General features: G+C 32.6%; 1 protein-coding gene across 8 annotated transcripts in view; it reads left to right on the plus strand.

Moving 5' to 3' along the window:
* Pde11 (Phosphodiesterase 11) overlaps positions 1 to 25,016 on the plus strand; it is a 589,461-nt gene that overhangs the window by 421,419 nt on the left and 143,026 nt on the right. The window lies entirely within an intron of this gene.

Below are 25,016 nucleotides of genomic sequence, written 5' to 3' on the forward strand. Positions count from 1 at the left end.
TTACTATTTATTACTTTTTCCAACATTAGCATATCTAATATTCAAACATTTTTTAAATTAGCCATTTGTAGTGATTTTTATAAAGTTCAATATGATTGGTACAACTTTCCAATAGTGCTTTTATTTGAGGGATGGCTTAATGCGAGTTGGAAATGTAAGTGAAATAAAATCTTGAGGTGTAAACAGAATGTACAATTTGAAAAAAAGCTGTTTTCCTTTGAGCATTCTAAATGAACTACTTTTAGCTGAAAACTTAAGCGTAGATGAAATAGAAAAGTAAAACGTTTTTGACCGTCTTAATTGCACAAAAATCGTCATTCTTCGTATTAATTTACAAAAGGAATTTCAATTGTAGACTTTGTGGTGATGTCCAATTTAGTTTGAAAACTGCTGTCTGTTTAAAAATTATTTTATGAGATAATGACTATTGGTTGAGAATTTCATTGATATTAAAATGCAGTCTTACTTATTAGAAAGAAATCATACGAATAAGAATGCAACACCTACATTTTTGTCTAATTTAAGATATGAAGAATTCCAGTTTCTGAAGAACTGAATTTTAATTTTTCAAAGCATTCGTATGTTCTGTTTGTTCGAGAAACTAGTCTTTTAAGAAATCTAAAATTTCAAAACTATTAAAAATGCTAATTTCAACAGATGCCTTCAATGAAATGTACTGCATGAAACATCCAGCCCTGTCTTTCTGCTCAGATTCCGTTAGATAGTACGAAACGTTATCAGAATATGTATTCAGAATAATATTCTGCATTATATTTGCCTTTTTCTCGGGTTTTCTTTCATGTTTCAGACATATTATTATATATTAATTTATATGCAATATTTCGAAATCAGGTTTTTAAAAGGCTATCGTTTTGCGTTTTAGATCTCTGTATCCATCATTTCTTCGAACTCATGATTGAAATTCAGTCTCTGAACTTTCTACCTTTCCTTGGCATTAATAACATGTAATCAAGGGTTCCTTATCCTTGACATTATAATTATAAGCAATGAATTTAGTGTCAGTACGACAGTCCTGCTCATTCATCTCAGTATTAAAACTTGTCGCGCTCTTAGACACAAATGGCTTCTTTCCAGTTATGTATTTTACATATCCATAACGCTTTTTAATATTTTATTGTTAATAAACCCAATTGTTTCAGCATCTTTTGTCTCTATTCAAAAAGCTTTTATGAAAGATTTTCTTATCATTATAAATAAATTTTCCCTATTAAATGCAGTCAGAACTTGTTAACTACTATTTCCTTCTGTTAATTAAAATTGCCAGAATTCTTCAAACTTTGACTTTTATGCTTTTTCTTCAGTAGTTATCGAAATTATAAATCAGATTTTAAATTCTAGAAGATGCATGATAAATATTCTTTGGCAATTTGATTTACATGCATCGATAATGTTAAGCTTTAAAACTCCCCATTACAGAACATGAATAAGTCAGAAAAAGGTAAATTAATAAATTTCCAACGTGAATTAATTACTCTTTTCAGCTTTCTCCTTCTAAAATTACCCTTCCTCCAAAAAAGTCCTTAATTTTTATATAGTAAGTCTGTGAACCTTTCTACGTTCATCTAAATCAGTCCCACGTTCATCTAAATTAGTTAATAATTTTAATTTCAGTATAGTAGTATGAAAAATGTTTAATACATTCACATTATGGTATTCGTACAGGTTCAGAACCCCTTTTTTTAAATATACTGTAAAAATACTTGAATTTTATTTTCAGCTTCAATTTTCATGAACATTAAATAGAGACTGTCAATATTTAAAGTAAATCATTATAATTTTACAGAAGAGTTAATTAAGTGTTAGAAATTCAGAGAAAATTTTCTGAAATTTCAAAAATAAGACGCGGAAAATATACAGTTTTATCTACGAAACAACAGTACTAAACTGAACCATATAATTCTTCCTTATGGTTTCGTTTTAGTTTTGGTTTTATTAGATTACGGCAAAGCACTTGAGGGCTATCTGCCTTAAGGGAGGGATGCCTTCGGGGAGTACTTTCTAAGGGAAACTGTCTCGTATACACGTTACACATGGGAAAACCACGAAAATACCCATGCAGCCAGCCCGTTCGCGGGATTCGAACCTCGGACCGCACTACCAGTGTTCAGCGACGTTACCGCTCGGCCGCTGGTGGGCCAATTCTTCCTTATGCTTGGACTATTATTGAAAGGCTATTATAATAAGCAAAAATGTTTTAGGCATATTTACCACGCTATCACTAAAAAATAATCATTATTAAAAAAAGATTTAAATGATCGGCTTTCTTTTACTACATGTTCTGGAAAACAATATTAAGGCAAGACACACAGAGTTTCATAAAAATGGGATATTGTTAGTTTCATCTATCTTTAAGTAAGGACACCGCGTAAAAATAAATTTTGAGAAAAATTAATTTTGTGTTCAAATTATTTTATGCACAGAATTGTTAAAAATTGTGGAAACCTTTTCAAAAAAGTATAATTTCGAGGTTTGATGTTCTACAAGACACGTTTTTTGGGAGTAATATTATAAAAACTGTACATCGATAAAAATATGTTATAGAAACCTTTTAGAAAGAGCGTATTTTTGAGGTATGATGGTCTATAAAATACCGCTTTTGATTAATAACTCTATAAAATTATAAATCAATGGAAAATTAGTTTAATCAAGAACGTAATGCAATGACATTTATGAGATATTATTTACAGAAGCGCACAAGCATAAAGAAGAAAGGTAAAGCAAACAGAAAAAATGAAATGAACGGATTTTCTCATCATGTCATTTAATATTTAATTAGGTAACCTTTAGTTTTAGTTACCGCTTTACAACGCCTTCCCAAGTATTTTGGTTATTATAGTGCGAAGCCAAAATCTGATTATTGCGTCTTTTAATCAGGTTTTATTGAGGAGTGTTTCTACTTAACAAGTTTTTTAATCGGTAGCATAAATTAAGGAAGGTCTGGGCCCAGAAAGGAATTAAGGAAACCCAGATGATTCCAGCAGTGAAATATGATTATTGTTTACGTACCTCGTATTAGAATGGCGCCGACATGAATGACGAAGTTTCGACTTTGATTATACTTAATAAATTCAGTCACTCTCGGTCTATTTCAACCAAACTGAATACATTTAATAATATAACATTCACACGTAAACATTTAGTAATAATTCAGAAGTACAGATAAGCATAAAATAATAATTACAACCGTTACAGGCCAGCTACGCTTTTAGCGACCGAATCCTACGAACGACCAATCTCAAAAGCATGTTGCCAACGCAGGGCAACGAAAAGGTAGAAATTAATTCGACAGGCGTGGAAGTGAACAATTATCTTGAAACTAAAGTTTGCACAGAGCAGCAATGTGATATGAAACTAAATCCTATACAAATATAGATGCTGCATTATTTTGGGAACGTTCAGTAACTGTGTAAAAGACTTCAGTTTGCGCTCAGATATTCCTTTTACACATATTTGAGCATTTATATTCCCACTGATCTTATAAATTCTCCCCATACCTTTTGATGCCATAGAACTTCAAATCAAGACACTAACTGAAAGTTAAGTGACTGGATGTAGGTAAGTGTATTGCAGTGAGAATAAAACTCTTTTCCTTACGTAGTTCGAGGTCGGTAGACAGACAAGGTTAGTGTTTTCACGAAGTTCGAGCTCATTGACGTCATTTCACTTACAGAAATAGGCCCCTCTGGGTGTACATGATGACGTAGTACTATACTATGGCTGTAACATTCTAGGGAAAGATAAGTATGGGCCTGGCAATTCCAGAATCACGGAGGAAGATCGTTCTATACGGTTGGACCGAGGGGGAATTGGCTGTTAAGTCCACGATCTGGTGATTTCTATAGTTATATGAGTTTTAAGAAATCTTTTTGAGTCTGCCACAGGTAAGTGGGGGACGGACGGCAGCATAGTGAACTTTCGTATGCTCTTGATGGAGGCAAAACTGCCTGACAGACCCACCTCCCACCCAATAGGGAGGTCTAAATTTGGGGTTGAGGTTGGTTGTGCGCATACCTTAGTTCGCGGTATCAGCTATACATAAACTTGTCACAGAAATGTGAGAAACGGAGACACAACTTTGGAGCAGACAGTAAGCCAATAACATCACATAAAACCAGTGGCGTCAAGGATTTCTGATTGGAGGTGAGCAAATCTTGTAGTACCTTGACGTACTTTACTTATAACATCACTAACAAATATCCAGATTTTGGTCTCGTCACTGCAAATATAATTGCCTCATTGTTCTGCTATCCACTTAATATATGCTTTATCTCAGTTTTATCTTTCTGCCGTTTGAACGAGAAATAAAAATGAATTTCGTTGAGGAATTTAGCATTTAGACGAAATTCCCGTAGTCTCTGTCGAGAAATCCTTTTGCTCAACTTCACGTTAGACAGCGCCATTTCTTTGGTACACACTCACTTGACTTTCTTAAATCACCGACATACTACACACTGTCTCTTAATTCTTCTACCACCACTTTTATTGTTGTACACCTCCTTCTACTTTTACCAGTCTGGTTCTTTTGTGACTGACTGTTCTTACACCACTTCTCAAACAGTTAGAAATACCATCTTTGATTACATTTCCGCCAATTTTCTTTCTACTTTCTTCACAACTGCAGTCTTATCCTCTTAATAGTACTATACTGCATCACTTTCCAGGTGCAAGTCAATTCTTTGCATAAATTTAAAATTTTTTTATATTTTAAAACCTCAAAAAATCAGAGAATATAAGAAACCAACTATTTCGACAGCCATACTGATAAGTGATACTTGAAAACATACTGACAAATGTCTTCCTTTGAGCTGCTATGGATGATATCATTAGTTGAATCCCATTCATTACCAGACTGACGCGTTGTCAAATCAAGATGATGCCTAGTTCGTTTTCTGAACACATATTTTTATCGGGCACGCTGAAATGAAAAAAGCAAAGCCGAGAAAGCTTATCTGTCTAAGAGGCGAAATACCTTTCTGGAGAACTTTCTGAGGAAAACTGGCTTACAATCACGTAACACATGAGGGAAATCACGAAACCCAACCATGCAACCAGCCCAGGTTGCATGATGGTTGTGAACCCAAACCAAGTAGAATTACCAGTATCATAATGTCAGAATTAATATATTCGAGATCCAATTTCTTGTTGAAATAGAATGGTTGTTCGTTCCAGAAACGGTTGTTCGTGATAAATTTTAGACATTTTTTTTAAAGATTTGAAGCTCACTGTGGTGCAAACGTGCATGCAGGGGTGCATAGATGAAAATAGACCTATTTAAGCATTCCTAAAGCTTTAACTTGGACTCCTAGGCATTTAGTGGAAGTAGAGTGCTTAGTATCTTCCCCAAAAATAACTATATTCGAATCCACTGGGTGTATAATCCTGCAATTTCGAAATAACATCGAATAGTATTTTTCAAGATTGAATCTAAGACTCAATTACTATTTTTATATATTTGAAAAAGCATGATTTGGATCCAGTGAACATATAAATAAAAAGTATCATTTACTTAAATTGCTCCTTTTCAATTTGCGAAGAGTAAATCACGAAGTCGTGTATCAACTACGTGAAAGGTACGGGTCCTAAAAGTAACCTTGTATAAGCTTCGTGGCTGAAAGTTGCGAACCAGTTTTGCACTTAGTACTGCAATACAGTTTGTAGTTGCATTTCAAAAATTGTTTTCAATGAATTTTGAAATCAGATTTGCGTGCCAAAACCTGTCGGAGTCTTTTCAACGTTAAAAATGTACGCTGCTTGTACAATAAAAAATTTACACATTTTTGTTATGCAGACCGTCATGAAGTTTTAATCATTCTCAGGAATTGTAGAATGCCGTATGAGCAGAAGCCGATTTGCGCTTTGATAATTTCGCATTCATTAACTAAGCTGTTTATCTTGCAAAGAATCTTATTAAACAACTTCTTGCTGTGGGCAATAGATTAACAGATATATAACTTGTTCGGTTTCCCGTATTTTTTTAATGCCGATGATTTTTATTATTATATTATAATTTAACCCGATAATTATCTTTTAAACTTGATGAGATTATATTTAATCGTAATATCCAAGCCGTTGGAATGCGGCTTTTCGCAGCTCTTTGTAGGAATGTTCTAATTAATAATTATAATTTATAGTTCAAAATTTATATTCATGTAATAATAAGCAAGGGAAAATTGACAATCTAAGCTGTCGACAGTGACATTTTTCCATTTCTACCAAAGAATAAACTAATCCAGAATAATCCAAAATTGGACTACTGTTTTTATGTTTCTTTTCAGACTTTTAGGTAATTTCCACATATAACTCTTTTTCGTGAAAAAAGAAGTGACAGTCTTTCGACATTTCCGCCTGTAATGTCCTGCATTTTACTTTCATGATTCTTTACATAGTTTTGTCTTTTAATCTATCTTCTTTAAGTGGATCATGCACTCAATGATGTGGAAAATGTCTATTGGAAGCATGCATTTTTTACTTGAATTTTAGTGCGACAAAAACCGTATTTTTCATAGCGTCTTGATTAGTATAATTAAAAATTCAAACTGTTGTGTCGATCTTGTTTTTCAAGCTTGCACTGATATGAAAGTTGCGCTTTTAGATATTGCTGAAATTGGCTCGATTTTAAATATATGGTGCTGTCACGGTGTCCGCCGATAACATCGCGGCAAAAACATCGCGGACGAAAACGTCGCGGAGAAAACAACGCAAGGCGAAAACGTCGTGCTACAAAACATCTTGGGAGAAAACATCGCAAAGAGAAAACATCGCAGTTCTAAAACATCGTGGCACAAAACATCGTCGTCGAAAATAAAGCGGTTCAAAAACTTCGCAGTTTAAAAACATCGTCGTCGAAAATATCGTGGTAAAAAATAAAGTATCTACAAATCATCGCATGACGATAACATCGCAGACATGCTTTTTTCAGATTTTAATAATTATAAATGGATATTCCCATAATGATTTGGGAGCGCAAGATGTAAAGAAGGATAATTTTTACCTTCACATTTTTTTATTAACTAATAAATTTTTGCTGAAAAAGTAAGAAGGAAACTTAAGCATAGAAAATTAAATGCACTTATAGATTATACTTCTCATGAAACATTACCAGTAAAAACTTTAATGATTTGCTAATGGTCTTTGTGAGTTAACTATGTCAGTTTAAAATTCCATTAAGTGCTATAAGTTGCATTAATTTTCTATGCTTAAGTTTCCTTCTTATTTTCTCAGGAAAAAATTTATTAGTTAATAAAAAATATGAAAGTAAAAATGCCATGCTAAAGCTTGAATAAAGCATGTCTGCGATGTTATCGTCATGCGATGATTTGTAGATACTTTATTTTGTACCACGATATTTTCGACGACGATGTTTTTAAACTGCGAAGTTTTTGAACCGCTTTATTTTCGACGACGATGATTTGTACCACGATGTTTTAGAACTGCGATGACTTCTCTTTGCGATGTTTTCTCCCACGATGTTTTGTAGCACGACGTTTTCGCCTTGCGTTGTTTTCTCCGCAACGTTTTCGTCCGCGATGTTTTTGCCGCGATGTTTTCGGCTGTAACCGCTGTCACAATGTAATTCGGAAAATTATGCAGTGCGGAAAATTATGCATTCGGAAATTATGCATAAACAGGCTTGAATTCTGTTTTCTGAAGTCAGTTCATTAAACACTTCGAGGTGGCGCTTTTGGGGGATGTTACATAGTAAAATATTTCAAAAATTAGTTTGATGTTTGTCCATTTATGAATATTAAGCAAGCTATGGTAGTTATACTCTTCTTTGAAGCATAATTACAGAGAATTGCCTTCAATAAGATCGTTTCCTCTACTGTTCTAAGCAGACGATTCGGCATTTAGGTCACCTGCAAATAATTTAGTGCGCTAATTTTGTAGTTTGCAATTCAGTGAATTATTAAACTCAACGGTCTGAGTGAAAGGAAATTTTTAAGAAAACTTACTTTAATATTCAAACGCTTATGCTTGCATTCAAACTATTTTATACTTTTAATCAATTTTTGTTTCTATTTTTTATTTATTTTACTATTTTACTATTCATATAAAACACGTGAAAAAAATTATAAACTGCTTTCAAAAATCATTTTTCCGGCTTCTAGTTTGCTAAAGTAGCTGTATTTGTGTCCACAACATTTGCAAAGATGAAACTTTTCAAATATATATATGCACGATAATAATTCATGAGTTTGGAGCTAGTTTTGTATTAGTGAATAAAAGGTTAACATAAAACTGCATAGGAACGTGAGAAAAGCTTTCTTTTATGTAATAATGTGGAATTATTATTAGTTTTTTACTAATAATAATTTGTGGAATTACTTTATAGAATTATTATTAGTTGAAGATGGCATATCCAAAAGAAAGTCCATATCCACACATTCTATTTCGGAATGAATAGTTACAGATTAATATGCATTAGTATAACCTCTTATAAAGTGGATGGGCTTACTCAATTAAAATGGTAGCTCCACTTACTTAAAATTAGGAAAGTTGTCAAATCTAATTGTTTAAGTAAGCGCGATAGAAGAAAATGGTCGATTGCAAAGTTATACCACGTCATTTGATTATTATGATTTAACATCAAACAAATGCACTAACGCACAATAATTACTTATTTATATGTAATCAGATATATCATTTGCAAAACTGATTACATTGCAACAAATATAGTTATTAATGATCCACTTATTTATCTCTCAAATTTGATGATTTTTTCTGTCGCATGTTGATGAATATCATACTTAAATCATACATAAATTTCCACACACTTTGAAATGTTAATCCACTAGCCTCTCTCATTTGGTCATTACTCAATGTTATTATGTTTTGAACTTTGGTAAAATTTCTTATTAAAGCTTATGCTTGGTAGAGTTTTCAAAGAAGCAGGAAAATAAGGATGCGGTTAAGAAAGTTGCTCATAATGAAAGTTTAAGAATAGTTATTTACAAGGGTTTATTGGCTGCAAGATTATGAAACATAAAATATCAAGTGTAAATATTATAAAACTGTACTATCCAGAATTTATTTCCTTATAATGGGTATAGTTTGCCACACTTTTCAAAACTATTTTGATGTGGCAAAAGAAAATATATTCATTTTTAATATTTTTGCATGTTTCAGTTGGAAAAATACATAATAATTAAAGCTTTCTGAATAAAAAAGATCTTTTCAAAGTGTGTATATTGCAAAATGCAAGATGAATGCATAGTTCTTTCACTACCTTCTTCGCCTTCGTTACCTGTTCAAAGTTACCTGAATGTATTACCAAGCTCAGTAAACAAACAAGGTTATAACCAAGATTACTATACTAAAAATTATGCTCTTCTCGACCAAGGTCAACTAACATGGTGACGTCGTCGTCCTTGACTTGTGAGGCCCTGCTTCCGTTAGAGCTGTATGAATGCGTTGCATACGTGGTTCTTCAGTTAGAGAACGAACTGACTTTGTTTGATATCTGTGACGTCACTGTCTCGAGAGACAGAAAGAGAAAGGTTTGGGTTCGAAAGAGTTCATTGATGTTACTTGACGTTGAAAAGTGGGAGAAACGAAGATCCAAAACGAGTAGGAAATACAGTACCTGCCTTTTATTAAAAATCACCATATGTTCTAAACGTATTTGAGTTTAACCCTTTCCGGCGCAGTGTGTTCGGTGTGAACACACCAAAAATATTCCCTCTTTAGACACTGAAAATAATCGATAAATATCACGGAAACTTCACTAATGGTTACTTTTAATCTCTTTTATGAATAATAGATGGTCGCACCACATAAGCAAATCATTAACGTTGAGATATATTCTGTTTTTAAAGACATTGATTTTTTAAAGAAATGTTTCAGATTTTTTTAAAATATAAGAATATCAATGGAAAAAAATCTTTGCATAATTTTGTTGCTCGTATGCTAATCTGCCTATTCTGTGTTACTTTTAATTTTTGTCTTTGAAATATTGCGTATAGTGAAGCCTTCAATGTATGGTGTGTTCTGACTGAACACACTGTACTTCTAGCGCTTGTCACGAGGGAGTGAGTCACAGAACCTGATCTCGTGCTTCAAACACGGGGAAGACTGAGAGCACAGATTTATTTATATTTTTTTTTTCTGTTTTTGGTTTTGAAGTCCTCGGTTTTCAATTAGCTATTTAATTTTCAGCGAGAGCAGACCCTTTTTTTCTCTTGCTTTCATCGTGCGTAGTTTGCTTAGTTTTAATTTCTGTAGATTTTATTTGTATGTATATTTAATAATTATTTTTTCAAGTCAATAATTAATTGTAAATGTTACAGTATTTTAATTATTTTTCTTATAAATTTTAAAATTGTGTAAATGGCTCGGAGAGGCCTCAGCAATGAGAGTTTCCTTTTTTTCCTCTGTTTTTTTTTTGGGGGGGTAGCAGGCCTCCCCGTGATGCACCCTCGGTTATGCTAAATATGCTACAGAGATCAGATGTTTTTAAATCATAGACAAAATATTTTAGTGTAATACGTGCTTCACAGCAATGCTCACCTATCGCAGCTCGTGCGGCTCAGTGGGTTCGCTTCGGACACACCCACAAAATGGAAACGGTTTGTGCAATCCTTGTAAAATTATACCTGCATACTCTTCTAGGCCTAAATAGACTTCCTGTAAATTTTTTGGGTAAAATTCTAACTTTAAAGAGTAGCGTGCAGGAAAGGGTTAACTGAGGGCGATTTGCGTATTGCAAATCGTTATATCAGTTTTACACTTTTCAAGTTAAGTACAGTAAGACCCCGCTTAACGCTGTTTCGTTTAGCGCTGTTTCAGTTTAGCGCTCTTTTATTTCAACCCGGGGATTCCACGAAATCGCTCGCAGCATACGGGGATTCCACGAAATCGCTCGCAGCATACGGGGATTCCCCGAAATATTATACAGCGATAGGTTTCAAATACATATCCGAAAGAGTGTACTTGTATTTCTTGTTTGGTGCGGTATTGTACAGACATATTTTAAAGGGGTAAATGTGGAAGATGTCGAAGAAATAATTCAAGAAGCAGCGGCTAGTCTTTCTAATAATGAGCTCAAGGAATTAACTGAACAAGAAGAAAACAAAAATGTTGACAGCAGTGATTCAGAAGAAGAGCAAAAAGAACTTTCGATGGCGTTTGTAAAAAGGAGTTTGTCTACCATAACTGAAATAATGGATCAATTCATTGAAAATGATCCGAATTTTGACAGGAGCTCAAAAGTAAGGCGTAGTGTTAGAGATACTCTATCCGTTTATGAAGAACTTTTAAGAGAACAACTCAAAAGAAAAAGGCAAACAACATTAGATGCTTTTGTCACAAAAAGGCAGAATACCGAAAACGCGGAAGGCTAACTAAATATGACTGACTTGGAATTTTATTTGTTTTTTTTAAGAATATTCGTTTTGTTATTTATATTTTGTTTTTATTTTTGCAAGAAATAATAATGTGGTATTAATTTGGGCTTTAAGAAATAAATGTTTGGTTTTATTTTTATTAAAAAAACATACTTTTTAAATTTAATACCTAACCAATTTCCTAGCCATCTTCCCCTAACCCCAATATTTACATGTAAAGATAGCCTCGTTTAGCGCTGTTTCGCATTACGCTCTACTTTGATGGAACGTATTCCCCGCGTTAAGCGGGGTCTTACTGTAATAACTAACAATAAATTCAATAATTAATTCTAAAGTAATAGTTAAAAATTAAGGCTAATGTTAAACAGATTTGAAGTTTAATTTCTTATTAAAATATTTTATGATTACTATCTTGATGAAGCTTTATCTTTTACAAATAACTATTCGATTTGTATTTGTTTCGTATTGCTCAACAACAGTTTTTCAGTTGTATTTTTACTTTCTTGTAAAGGAAATATTGTAATCGAAAAAAATTTGGTTTTTCAGATTTGAACGAAATACCTATTTTGCCTGCGCCCAAATCCATTTCAACTATTTCCATCCTGACGTTTTCTCGTAAATTTGTGGCATAACTGAAAAATGGTTCCACATAATAAAATGCTGTAATTTTGTATTTGGAACTTCTGACTGATTTCTGACTAGTTTCGGCTTGACGTCTGGACGTAGGTATATATATATCTCATAACTCAAAACCTATTACCCATAGAATGTTAACATTTTATACATGGGACTGCCATAACATCTAATTGTACACCTCCCTTTTATATTGTAATTGGAAGTGCCAAAAGAGCATTATGAATTGGAAGATCGTATCTCATCTTCATTTTCAATAAGTTTAAATGAAGTACAGCAAAACATGTGCAGAATTTAATAGGTGTACAAGGAAGTCATATGGTGTCTACATCAGACTTTTTAATTTTGTAAAACTACTTACTGGTAGCTTTTTTGATCAGCATCTTTCAGTTCAAGATTTTTTTTTTGGTTGCTTTTCTAGTTTTGATTGATATTGGCATATCATCACTTCTTTCTGTATGGCTTCCGCAGTCAGTGTATGTTGTTCATATTTTACAAAACTTGCCGTAATTTTTTACGAATTGAGGAATTGATACGAGTTATAGAAATGAATCTTTATAACTTCCCTCACTAATGTCCTAGACATTAGCTATAGTTTTCAGTTCCTGTAAGGCTTCTTTTACGTTTAAGCCACATTTTTTGAAACCAGTTTTTAATTTATGTTAAGGGATTAAACCCATGTATTAATATATATGGCATCCAGTAGAGATATCAACGTAATTATCCCCTTGGAAGTTCATTTTCACAAAATAAAATTCTGTTCATCATTTTCTTGAACATATTTTCTGTAATGACAATTAAAAGCTTTTATACTATCATGGTTTAAAGGCTGAAATATATTTTCAGGAAGCCACATTGATGTTTTTCAGAATGAGATCAAAGGTGTGTATGCGGCACAGTCATCTAAACAGTAAAATTTATTTTTCAATTTTAGTTCGCTGCCTCTTTTCTAAAGAAAATCAATAAAAATACTAATTTTCATCCATGAGTTCTTATTGCTAAGTTGGAGAATATATTTTAACTCCTTTCAAACATTGAGCTTTTTTGCTTTTGTCAATAACCAGTGCAGTCTTCTGAATTGTTGCGTCCATACTGCATATTAATCACACAGTAACTCATCCTGTCTTATATGAAGAAATTGTGAACCGTGTAAACATAAGTTATCTGGGGGTTATTATTAGCCATATGCTCATATGGATTTGTCATATTCATCAAACCATAGGAAAAGCTCGTGCTATCCTATGGTTTATCCAACCAACCAACTTCCAACTATTATCCAATCAACTTCTGTACTCCTCAAAAACTACTATGGATTGTCTCTCGACAAGAAGGAAAGGATTTACCTTATAAGATATTTTCTTCCTCCTTTCTGCGTGCATTCGTGGTGTAACGGTAACACATTCGACTCGCGTTCCAGAGGTCCAGGTTCGAGTCCCGCTGAGGGCATTGCCCATTTATCACGTCTATACTATCAAAATAACCTAATGACTTTAAAAGATGTCCATTAAAAGGCCAGTTCTATGCTACACATCTCTTACCTGGGCCTTAGTCTCGATGCAATCTTCCACAAACTTCGGATAGTACAGAATAAGATTATGAAAAGTATTGTAAATTCTCAATACCTGATTAAAAACAAATAGATCAATGCTGATTTGAAAATCGACACCATAGTGAACTACATTTCTAACCTTAATGAGCGTTTCTTCAACACTGGAATTACCTGTGATGCTGCAAAATTTTCAGAAGACCTTAATTAACAAATCGTTGCAGAAGATAATTTGGTCAGAACATTTGCTACCTACATGCTTACAGATAAATTTCGTAACTAAGCTTGGATTGCTGGCTTATTTTCTTTCGTCGCGTGACTTTTGTCTCTTATCATTTTCCTTATGATTGGTTAGCCTTGCATTACAGGGGGCCAGCGGTCTCTCTCCTCTTTTACCTCACTTACTTGACCGTTCTCAGAGTTTCGCATGTTAGCTCGTCAGAGTTATGGCCCACATTAGCAACTTCACAGTCCATATCCGTATAACTCATTCCTTCAGTTTCTGAAACCAGCTGCTCTTAATATTCTGTAATTCAGTCCAGTTTCGTCTCAATTATAAATTTAGTGTGGTTTGTTTTCATTTGACGAAATGTCTTTTATTCAGTTACCAGCCGCATATTATCTGCCCCTTTCTTCTCACAATTTAGTTTCTGATGAACGATGTTGGATTGCTCTTTCTCCAACTTGTGAACCAACTCTCCTTGAAAGAAAATTCTCTCCTAGCATTTAGCGAATAAGAGAAAACTGCTCTAGAATTGCAAGCACTTTTTAATTTTATAGCTTGAAACCGTTCTAGAAAATCAGTTTCAACATCGCTCTACTTTCTGTTTTGTTGCGCTCTTGAAACATTTGCATTTTTAATTAGGTCTTCATTAATTATAATACCTTTTTTAATTAAATTGCACAATGCTGTTTGGGAAACTCCCATTTTTAATGCATTTTTAAATATTTTTTTTTATGTTTGGAGGGCTGCAATTAGTAAGAAAAACAAAATTGTGTACATACTAAGTAAAAAAATTAATTATAAATTGTCATATTGCGGAACACTTTAATTCTAGTATTAGTTTTTAATTATTGCTTTAGGAATAATTATTGGATTAGTTGTTAGTTAATATTTTACTAATAGGTTTAAAACTATAATCACATTTGTAGCATACAAATCGCCATTTAACAAATTCAGCCGCTTAATAAGCTCAAATATGCTTAGAATAGAAATGGTTTTATTAATCGGTGGATACTGTATCTTCGATACTACTATTTTCCCTCTAAAAGGTGTTAATCTCTGTATTGAATTAACGTTAGGTGCGAAGAAAGAAATACAATATTCTTAGGTGTCAAGTTTAAAATGGGAAAAAATTTTCTGTTCTTATTAACCGTTTTTTAATTTACTTTATACTTGTATTTTTACCATGAAATCTTATAAATAAGATTGAATTCACTTAAAACTAGGAACTTGAAAGTTTGACAATTTTCCCTTTCCGCTTAATAATGTTGCTTATTAAGCAATTATAGCAAGTATTTGACAATGTTTCTGAATTATGGATTAGAAATATTCCTCTTATGAAAGAGCAAAATTGTATGTATCCCCTCAATGCACAGCTTGTTTATATGTGACATTTTGAAAGAAAAATAAATTTAATGTATTTTATGTATTAAAATCGGTATTTCTTATTTCAAATTATCAGTTGTTTCCAAAATTTTTATTCCAAAACAATTGCCTTTTTAGATTTTTTTTACCGAAATTGTTCTAAAAATGTATAAACTCCCCCTGTATGTCATATCTTCTGGGTACGTATCGAAAGCTTAGAATCTGATTACCTACTGCGGATATCGGCAACCTGTTTGTAAATCTGCTGAGTAAATATCATCTTGGCGTATGAAACAGGATGTTTATTTGATAAAAGTATTTTATTCTCAGGTTTCTTCAGATATACTGCTAGCGGATATCCTTTCAGAGAATTTTGAAATACATTGATAATTATTAACTGCAATCCAGGTTGCGAAAAAATGAAGCAGTAGTTTTTTTAGATGTTAATATTTGTGAATAAATTCAGTGACAGTTTGAAAAAAGCACGATATTATTTTTTCCTCTTTCATTTATTATTTTTACTCTGCTGTACGAAGTAAAGAAATTATTGTAATCGCAAAAAATTTCGAAAATCGTGTTTCAACGAAAATACCCATTTTGACCTCTCTCGATTTCACTTGAACGATGTTTTTGTGTTATTTCTGTATGTTCGGGCACAATAAAGGACTCTTTCTCCCAAAACGTATTGTGAAATTTATTTAAAATGGTTCAGAAGAGATTTTTTCGTGACTTTTGTACGTATGTATCTCGCATAACTTAAAACTGAATAGCCTGAGAACGTTGAAATTTTGTATCTGGGACTGCTATAACATGCAGATGTGTACCTCCCTCTTTGGTTGCAATCGGCCGTACCAAAAGTATCCCAGTCTGATACCAGGTTTAGTGAGCTAAGTTTTTGTATTCTTATTTATTGGTAAATTGTGCATATTTTGCTTTAAAAATGATTGAATTATATTGTTCTTATGTTCCAGTGAATGTTTTTATGCCTTTAGTTAAACTGCATCTTTAGTTAATCTTAACGGCGTCGCCATTTATTTAGATTTGAAACTTAGTAGTTAAGTGAATTAAGTCAGTTTCTGCACCAATCTCAGTGTCTTTTTTCAAAATGGGGCCGAAAGATTTTGTGCGCTGAAAAAAAATCTGTCTTTTTGCTTAATTTTAATTAATTTAAACTCTAATTTTAATTGCAAAATTTGTTTTTAACGGTTTTAAACTCTATCTGTTTTTTTTTTTTTTTTTTTTTTACGTAAAGCTGCAATGGATAAAGGCCCATGCTGGCCAAACAGGAAACGAGCTGGCGGATCAGCTAGCCAAAGAAGCGGCGCAGAACATAAATGCTGAACAAATTAAGATACCTTGGCCAATTTCCTGGCTAAAGAAAAATCTTTCGCAAAAAATCAAATCCCTGTGGCAGGAAGAGCGGAACTCTGACGACACAGGACGTCGTGTTTATTATCAGATTCCCACAGTAACTTATGCTAGCCTCATAATACATGCTCAACTTGTGCAGTATATAACGGGACACGGTCCTTTTCCTGTATATTTTGAAAGGTTTGGCATTACAAATACGGCACAGTGCATTTGCGGTGAGTTGGGCACACCCGAACATTATGTAGCTAACTGCTCACTAACAACTGATTTGCACCTGCCGATCCCGCCAACGAATGAGCAAGCATTTAGCGGGTTCATGATTAATAACAAGCACACAGTACGAAAGATTAACAAAATTGTTAATAAACTTGCGGACCTCGGCACTGACCTGTGTCAAATCTAATTTTATATATGTCTCTAAAGTATATCATAAAATAAACTACGTATCTTGACCTGTGCTAAAACTAATGCAAATAAAAACTAAGAATTATCCCGTTATGTGGACTCCCTCGGCTACATTTATACTGAATAATTATTTTAGTACAGTAATCGTTTTGTATCGGAGAAATTGGGTATAGTATTAATTCATTGTATCATAGTTTTGAAACATTGTAATAGACTAATCGTATTGATGATCGTATAGAGGATAAGGTTATTACTTTTAATGTTTACCTAACTAGTATAATTGATAGCGGAATAGTTCTGTTACTAAATAGAGTAATCATATTGAATAAGAGTAATTGTATTGTTTTATAGTATCATTGTGTTAACTGGTTTGGTATGATTAATCATTGTACTTAGCGGATGCATAGAATCACTGCACTAAATTATTATATTTTAGTAATCATAAAGAATCATTCTATTGAATCACTGAATTGTAATGAACAAATAAAGTGCAAGTTATACTGTACTGTACATATTTAACAATTGATTTCTTTACAAGTAAATGTAATATCAGTACTATAATAGGTACTTAAATGACTATATCCATATATTTAAATGTTATTAATAACATATATAGTATTATTACAAATCTGAGTATATATATTAAATCACTGAGTACTTGTATCGTAACCTTTATACTTCAGTAACTGCATATAATTATTGCTTTGGTACATGGTCTAAAGAAGCAGTATAATATCACTGTATTGCATCATTACATTATTTATAATATTCAGTGGGCAAGGTAAAACTGTACAGTACATAATTTATAATTAACTGCTTTCAAGTAACATGTAGTATCATTGCTGTAATGATTAATTAATGGTGTAATTTAAATGTTTGTGTCACTTGGCTAGTGAGGTTTATAATATAAATGCTATTTTTATTAATTTGAGCAACAATATTGAAATTTTGAATAATTATATAGATTTATGTTCTAATAAGCGCATAGAATTGTTGTATTGAATCATTGCATTTGAATAATCGTATAGAATCATAATATTGAATTATTCATGAGTAATCGTACGGAATCATTGTATTGAATTATTTATTTGTATAGTATTTCCAATGTGCAAGTAAAATTGTACTGTACATATCTTATTATTGAATTGCTTGCTAGTAATATGTAACATCATTTCAGTAATAAGCACCTATATGAAAAATTTATTATTTTGATGTCAACATGGCATATATGATTAATAATATGAATAGTATTATCATTAATTTAAGTAATAGTATTGAATCATTGTATATTTCATTGTATATTTATAGTGAATTATTGTTTTAATATTCGCATATAATCATTGTTTTGAATCATTGCATTTTAGAAATTGTATAGAATTAATGTTTTTATAGTGTATTTATAGTCTAAGTGCAATTATTCATTTAACTGTAATTAATATCCAACTTTAATATAATAACTGTGTCTTTAGTAGTAAGCTGTAATATAAAAGTTAACAATGACATTCAGAATAATTAGAGACTTATGTGTGATCTAAGCATTTTTATACTTCTCCACTATAAATTTGAGTTGGCAATGTATGAAATATAAGCATTTGTATGTTCTTCTGTTTTTGTATACTGAGTTTAAATGTTGAATTTTGCATTAGTAAATTCATGTTGACAATGTCGTCACTTATCAATCACAACAGTATAATATAATCATTATGTATATCTTCTTTATGTATTGAATTGTAAACTTTATATGTAACTTGCTAAAATTACTTGCTAGGGTATTGAATTGTAATCTTATGTGTCACTTGCTAAAGTTTTGTTCATAAGTACTGTGTTCACACAGATGTAACCATTTTTAATATCTATGTTTTGTAAAACTAATCAATGTGCCCTATGAGTGGATCTCGTGTGGCCCTAACATGAGTCAGCTTTTTAGATAAGGGTGGACGTAGCGCTAAACCAATGAACCATAATGGTAAAGGGGTGGTGCCCACGTCCTCCGTCACTAAACTAAACTAAACTAAACTAAACTATCTGGTGTTTTTAAATCGTAATAGTGTCATATGTATCATAATATATAATGTAATCGTAATTAGTGTCATATGTAGTATAATATATAATGTAATCGTAATTAGTGTCATATGTAGTATAATATATAATGTAATCGTAATAGTGTCATATATATCAGAATATATAATGTAATGTAATCGTAATAGTGTCATATGTATCATAATATATAATGTAATCGTAATAGTGTCATATATATCACAGTATATAATGTAATATGTAATGTAATCGTAATAGTGTCATATATATCACAGTATATAATGTAATATGTAATGTAATCGTAATAATGTCATATGTATCATAATATGTAATGTAGTATGTACTGATTAATAAGCAACATAACAACATGAGGTAAGGCCCAACTGAAACAACGTGAATGCAAACTGTATAATAGTACATATTATGCATAACGATATAGGCAGTGTATCGAGTAACGGGTACAATTGGCATGGTCCAGATGACAATTCAATATGCATCCAGCGTATAAAGCCTATCATGTGTACAATTTATCCTGTTTAATGCAATGCCTGTGTATAACTAATTTCCTGTGAATAATTTAACCCGTATCGTGCTTATAACCCACTACTGCGTATAATGTTCCTATGTATCATTAATTTCCCCGTATATAATGTAATGCGTACCCAGTGTATAATGATAATATAATGCGTATCCTGTGTCTAATGCGAATCCTTTGCAAAATAACCCTTTTATAATGTACCAATATAGGGTTTATTATGAAAGAATTTTAATGTAATAAGGTGATGTGAAGTTAATGTAATGTTAGGGTAAGGTATTAATTTGATATGTAGTATATAATGCAATGTGTAAATCATGTATCGTAATAGATAATGTAACATGAAGTGTAAGATAAAGGTGGACGTGGTGCTGTACTGATTAACCCAAATGGTAAAGGGACAGTGCCCACGTCCTCCGTCGCTTATCGCTTATCTGGTGTTTTAGGTGTTTTTTTTTCTTTTCTGTATTTTACAATGTTTGATGAATTAGCTTCATTCAGGGAAATAAATAAAATGCAAGAAAAATATGCAGGATTTAATAAGCCATGCAAGGAAGTCATGTGGTTTCCACATCAGATTTGTTTATATTGTTTGTTCCCAGTTTTCAGATTTCTTTTACGAGTTGAAACGCACCACAGATTTCCATTAATACTGAGTTTCTAACACAGCAAAACAAACGCTGTTGCAAAACAAATAAGTGCTATGGGGTTACTTCGATACAGAAGATTGAAATGCGGTAGTTCTGTTTGACGTTGGAGATAAGGTGTTCGTTTATGTTTCATGTAACAAATGAAACACCACCAATCACATTCTTAGACATCAGTGTCGGAGGCCTATTTTTATTTTCTCTTTATTTTTAATAGGTCATTTTAATTGCGATGGATGGAGACACCTTGTTAAAAGGTATTGTCCCACATCCATCATTAACTAGATTAATTTCAAGTTTAAAGACCAAATTACTTATAGTTTTCATATTACGATGCATAGTGGAATCGTATTATATCTGCCTCATTCGATTCCTAAGATATCGAATTGACCACTCCATACGTGAAATGATTCACTGTAAGTACTGTCCACTAATTTAAACTCGTTATAAATCCAAGTTAGTGGTTTGCAGCATCATTGTTTTTCTTATTTAATTATGCGACTCATATAATGCGCGACTAACGATTTTTCTTTCGACCAATCTTTACAGCAAACATTTTGGATTTTGAGATGCTTTTTATTCATCTACCCCAGCGGTTTACAGTTTATGTATTGCTCAGTCAGGAATACGCGAACAAGTTAACAGTAATGGCGGAAAAGAGCAAAATATTATAATGAATACTGATAAACAAAATGTTTCGAAATTTCAAATATTTCATAGAATAAAATGGAAATTAATTGTGAGGAATTCCAATGTAAACCATTATTAATCAAAACATATACGAAAACCAAGTAATTAGTTGTAACTAGCCCCACCAACACCATTTATATTACTCGATTCCTTACCAATCATTTGTAGCCTTCCCTTTTCCCACTTGGTCATAGCAAGTGTTATTAAGTGATTAATCTTCTCTTCTCTATCTCTTCTTCTCTACATATAATAAAAGAAAGAGTCTGTCTCTGTGTGTGTGTGTGTCTTTCGTTTGCGCTGCACGTAAGCTAATAGACCCACGGCTACGAAATTTGGTACATAGGTGCATCTAGACAACAGGCAGTGCACCTCGAAGCGATTTTTCCGAAATTCGAATTAGAATCTTTTTTTATTTTACGTTTTGTGACGAAATCCAGTCATTTTGAGTCATAATGGGCGAGCGAGAATAATCATAATGGGGGGAAAGCGAGATTTTGCTCTACACACTCCATTTTCACATTGTCATGAAACGTAGGCACTTAGCTATTTTACGAACTTAAAATAAATTTCGTGTTTCAATAAATCGATTAAATACGAATTTATTTAACAAAGGGAGCTTAACACCTTTTCAAGGGGATTTTTTCTAAAATAGTTTATTTTTAAAAATGTAGAGTTCATTTTTCTTTGATTTTTGGACACGTTAAACTTTCATCCTTGCGACTGCTTTTACAAAAAAAATTTTGGAAAAATGAAAATATTTTGTATTTTTCAAAAAAATTTTAAATGAGGCTTCCGAGTGCACTTCTCACATCTCACATCTTTAAAAATGTGATTTTGGCAACACTTTTCCTGTCTTATTGTTGCTGATAGATTTTTGACGAAATCGCATCATTTTGAATAGTTTCATTCTTTTAGAAATATGGGTTTGGCAACAATTTTTCATCGTATTTCTTATGTCACTGTTTTTAAGAGATTGGCATATTTCATTGTCATTTTTATGAATATATAATACATTTTTATTGATTTTTTTTTTGATAAAGTTGTTCTGCAGAGTAAATTTCTGCGCGGAATTTTTTTGTTTTTTTAGTTGCTTTCATGTTATTTTTTGCTTATTTCACTGTTTGTAAGATATTGAAAAGTTTGCATGAATTTTTTTTCTTAACGGAAAGTTAGTTAATTTTTTAATTAGGATAATTAATATTTGTATTAATGGATATAGCTTATTTCATTGTAATTTGTTTCTCTTGAAAATATAAGATAAAGCCAGACGAAGGCTGGCAGCGAAGCTGCTAGTAACAAATAAGATTTTTAATGTTGCGTAAGTCATCAAATGAGTTATAAAGCTCTCTTTCTTTGCAGTTATATTACAGGCAGACATGAATGTGGAGTTTTCTGTTGTTAATTTTTCTAGAGTTGTTAAATGTAAGGTTTGTTTAAATAAAAATGGATGAGCGGTTAAAAAGTATATTTTCGCAAGGAACTAAAACTGCCATGGGTAATAGCTCTGGTTTAATTTTTGCCTCAGGCAATTCCAAAGAAACTAGCTGGATCAGAATGAAGTTATTCTTCTGTAAGACATAGACTGACTACTAAAGTTAGAGCTAAAAGTCGAATATGCATCAGGTAACGCTTCAGTCTGCTAAATAATCTTGAGCACCCAGTGGCTGCTGTGAGCATCCGCAATGAACACTTGACCATGCGAGTGAAACAGTATTAGTTGCCTCGATAGAATATTACTTGGTACATTAAGCAATTTCATTTGTCCTTATTTGTACAGTAATACATAAAATTTAGTCCTAAAACAATATAGTCTTAAATGTAGCCCTATTTATAGTCTTAAATAATTTCCTAATTCAAATATTATTCAAATGTTTAAATAATATGATCTTAATGTAATTAGTAATAAATAAAATACAGTAATAGATACAATCCTAAAACCGTATGTGGGGAAAGGGTTATGACCTGTTATATACTGGGTAAGAAACGGCTTGGAACTTAATAGTTTCTTTGAAACCTTTTGAAAGAAATAACGTGTTCTCATTTCTGGCGCGGAATCCCATTCTTGTTTCCAGCCCTCCAGTACTATTTTCTTCAATTTATATTTTAGATGAGATAGTGGCCAATGGATGTTGACAAATAAACCTATTTGTATTTGAGCTACTTGCTTTGCAAGTTCAGCCGCCTTCTTATTTCTGTGGTGGCCGGATTGCCCACTTATCCAGGATATTGCGCAGTTGATTTTGTTCTGGGTTGAGATTTTATCAATGTTTTGTACTATTGGGGAGGAGTTCATTAGATTTTTGATAGCCAGGAGTACTGCTTGGCTGTCGGGGAGAATATTTATGTTCTTCAAGATAATTCAGTTGCATAGGGCATTGCTGCTTGTATGGCATTTAATTCGGAGTGCACAATGCTATTGTTGTTTGAAAGCGGATGTTTTTGGTGGGAAAGAGGTTTTTGTTCAAATTGATCTGGCATGAGCATTTGCGCTTTCAATTCTACACTTCGTTTTAGCTGTAAAACTTTCTAATTTGCTGCTTCAAATTCTCTCGTAATACTGAGAGGAATTACTCCCGCAAGAACATTTAGGGCTACGTTTGATGTCGTTCTGTATGTCCTAGTGATGTGCAGTAAAAACGTTCTCTATACCACTTTAAGTGTTCTTATTTTTCTAGCAGTCATCGGATGAGTTCATATCGCCGCTGCATAAGTTATCCTTAGAAGATGACCGTTTTAATTAATTTATACTAAAACGGTCATCTCCTAAGAATGGATATAATCTACTTCTAAGGATTTTCAATGCATGGTGATTTATGTCTCATTTGAAAATCTTCCATGCGACAAAAGTTTGTAGCTATTGCATTTGTTGTGAGTTTCAAATTTTGGATGCGCAGAATACAAGAGAGCTTCTGATCTAATGCAATACTAATATATTTAATGTTTTTTACATTTTTATTGAATTGAAACATAAGTAATGGCCGTTTTTTAATTTTAAAAAATTTTATTTTAACAAAACAAAAAACAATAAATTAGTCAATAGTATCCGAGTTTTTGGACTTTCCTCATAGACCCAAGATGTCGAACTATAGTCATTTGGCTACAACCCATTCGTTCGGCTAATTCTCAAGTGGTTTGACGCGCGTCATCGTGCAGATGTTGATTCAAACGCTCTTCATCAAACTCATTTGGTCGTCCGGAACGATCAGCGTCTTCGAGGTCGAAATTTCCATTTTTGAATTTGGCAAACCACTTTCTTGCAGTTCGTTTAGGCATTGCACCTTTCCCATACACTTCACAAAGCTCTCGGGCAGCTTCTGCAGCACTGGCGCCTCGATTAAACGCAAAAAAGAAGAAGGTTCGAAAATGCTTATTTTTGTCGACACTATTTTAATGATCTGAAAAATAATAAAAATTAGCTCACACAAAAAAAATCAGATACGCCATCTTGTAGAGGGAAAGATTCTCTTTTGAATAACACAAAACAGTAAGCCAGTACATTTTATTTTTATCACGTAATTTTAAACACAACATAAACGGCCATTACTTATGTTTCAACCCATTAATTCTATGGCCATCAATAATTGAAGGTATTTTTTGTGATTTTTTTTCCCTGTTTATGAATTATTAGTGCTTCATTGTAACTTTTAGCTTCATTTTTTGACATGCGTTTCGTTACTTAATTTATGCTTCCATTTGCCACAAAATATACATCTTCTGTTCAGTAAATATTTTCAAACCAGAAGGCCGGGTTAAATTAACAGTTGAGTGTAGTGTGATGTTCCACCGGTCTGCACTTATGCAGGATCCCTGTGATCATACTCCTGGATCTTCTTTGTTTAAGATTATTTCATTGATGATACTCATACGATTGTAGAGAAAGTTTTGGCTAATCGAAAGGATTTTTTTAGAGCAGTTGAAGTTCTTGAGTGCCTCGAGTATTCACGGCTACCATAGAGTATCAAAAGCACTAGCAAGGCCCAAACATATGATTATTGAGTGTAATTGATTCACTTTATTGCTTTTTACCTATTTGATTAGTGAATGAGTGACGTTATCTGTGGAGCATTGCCTTCGGAATCCGTAGTGTGCTTATATAATTATTCCTGAAAAAGTGAAATTTTAGTTTTCCTATGATGCATTTTTCCAGAATTTTCCACTAGGCTCGGAGAAAGTTGATAAGCCGGTAAGATTTGGATCTCCT

Source organism: Stegodyphus dumicola, chromosome 7 (genome assembly GCF_044657685.1).
Source record: "Stegodyphus dumicola isolate Sdum_Otavi_A_Nest chromosome 7, ASM4465768v1".
NCBI classification, from domain to species: Eukaryota; Metazoa; Arthropoda; class Arachnida; order Araneae; family Eresidae; genus Stegodyphus; species Stegodyphus dumicola.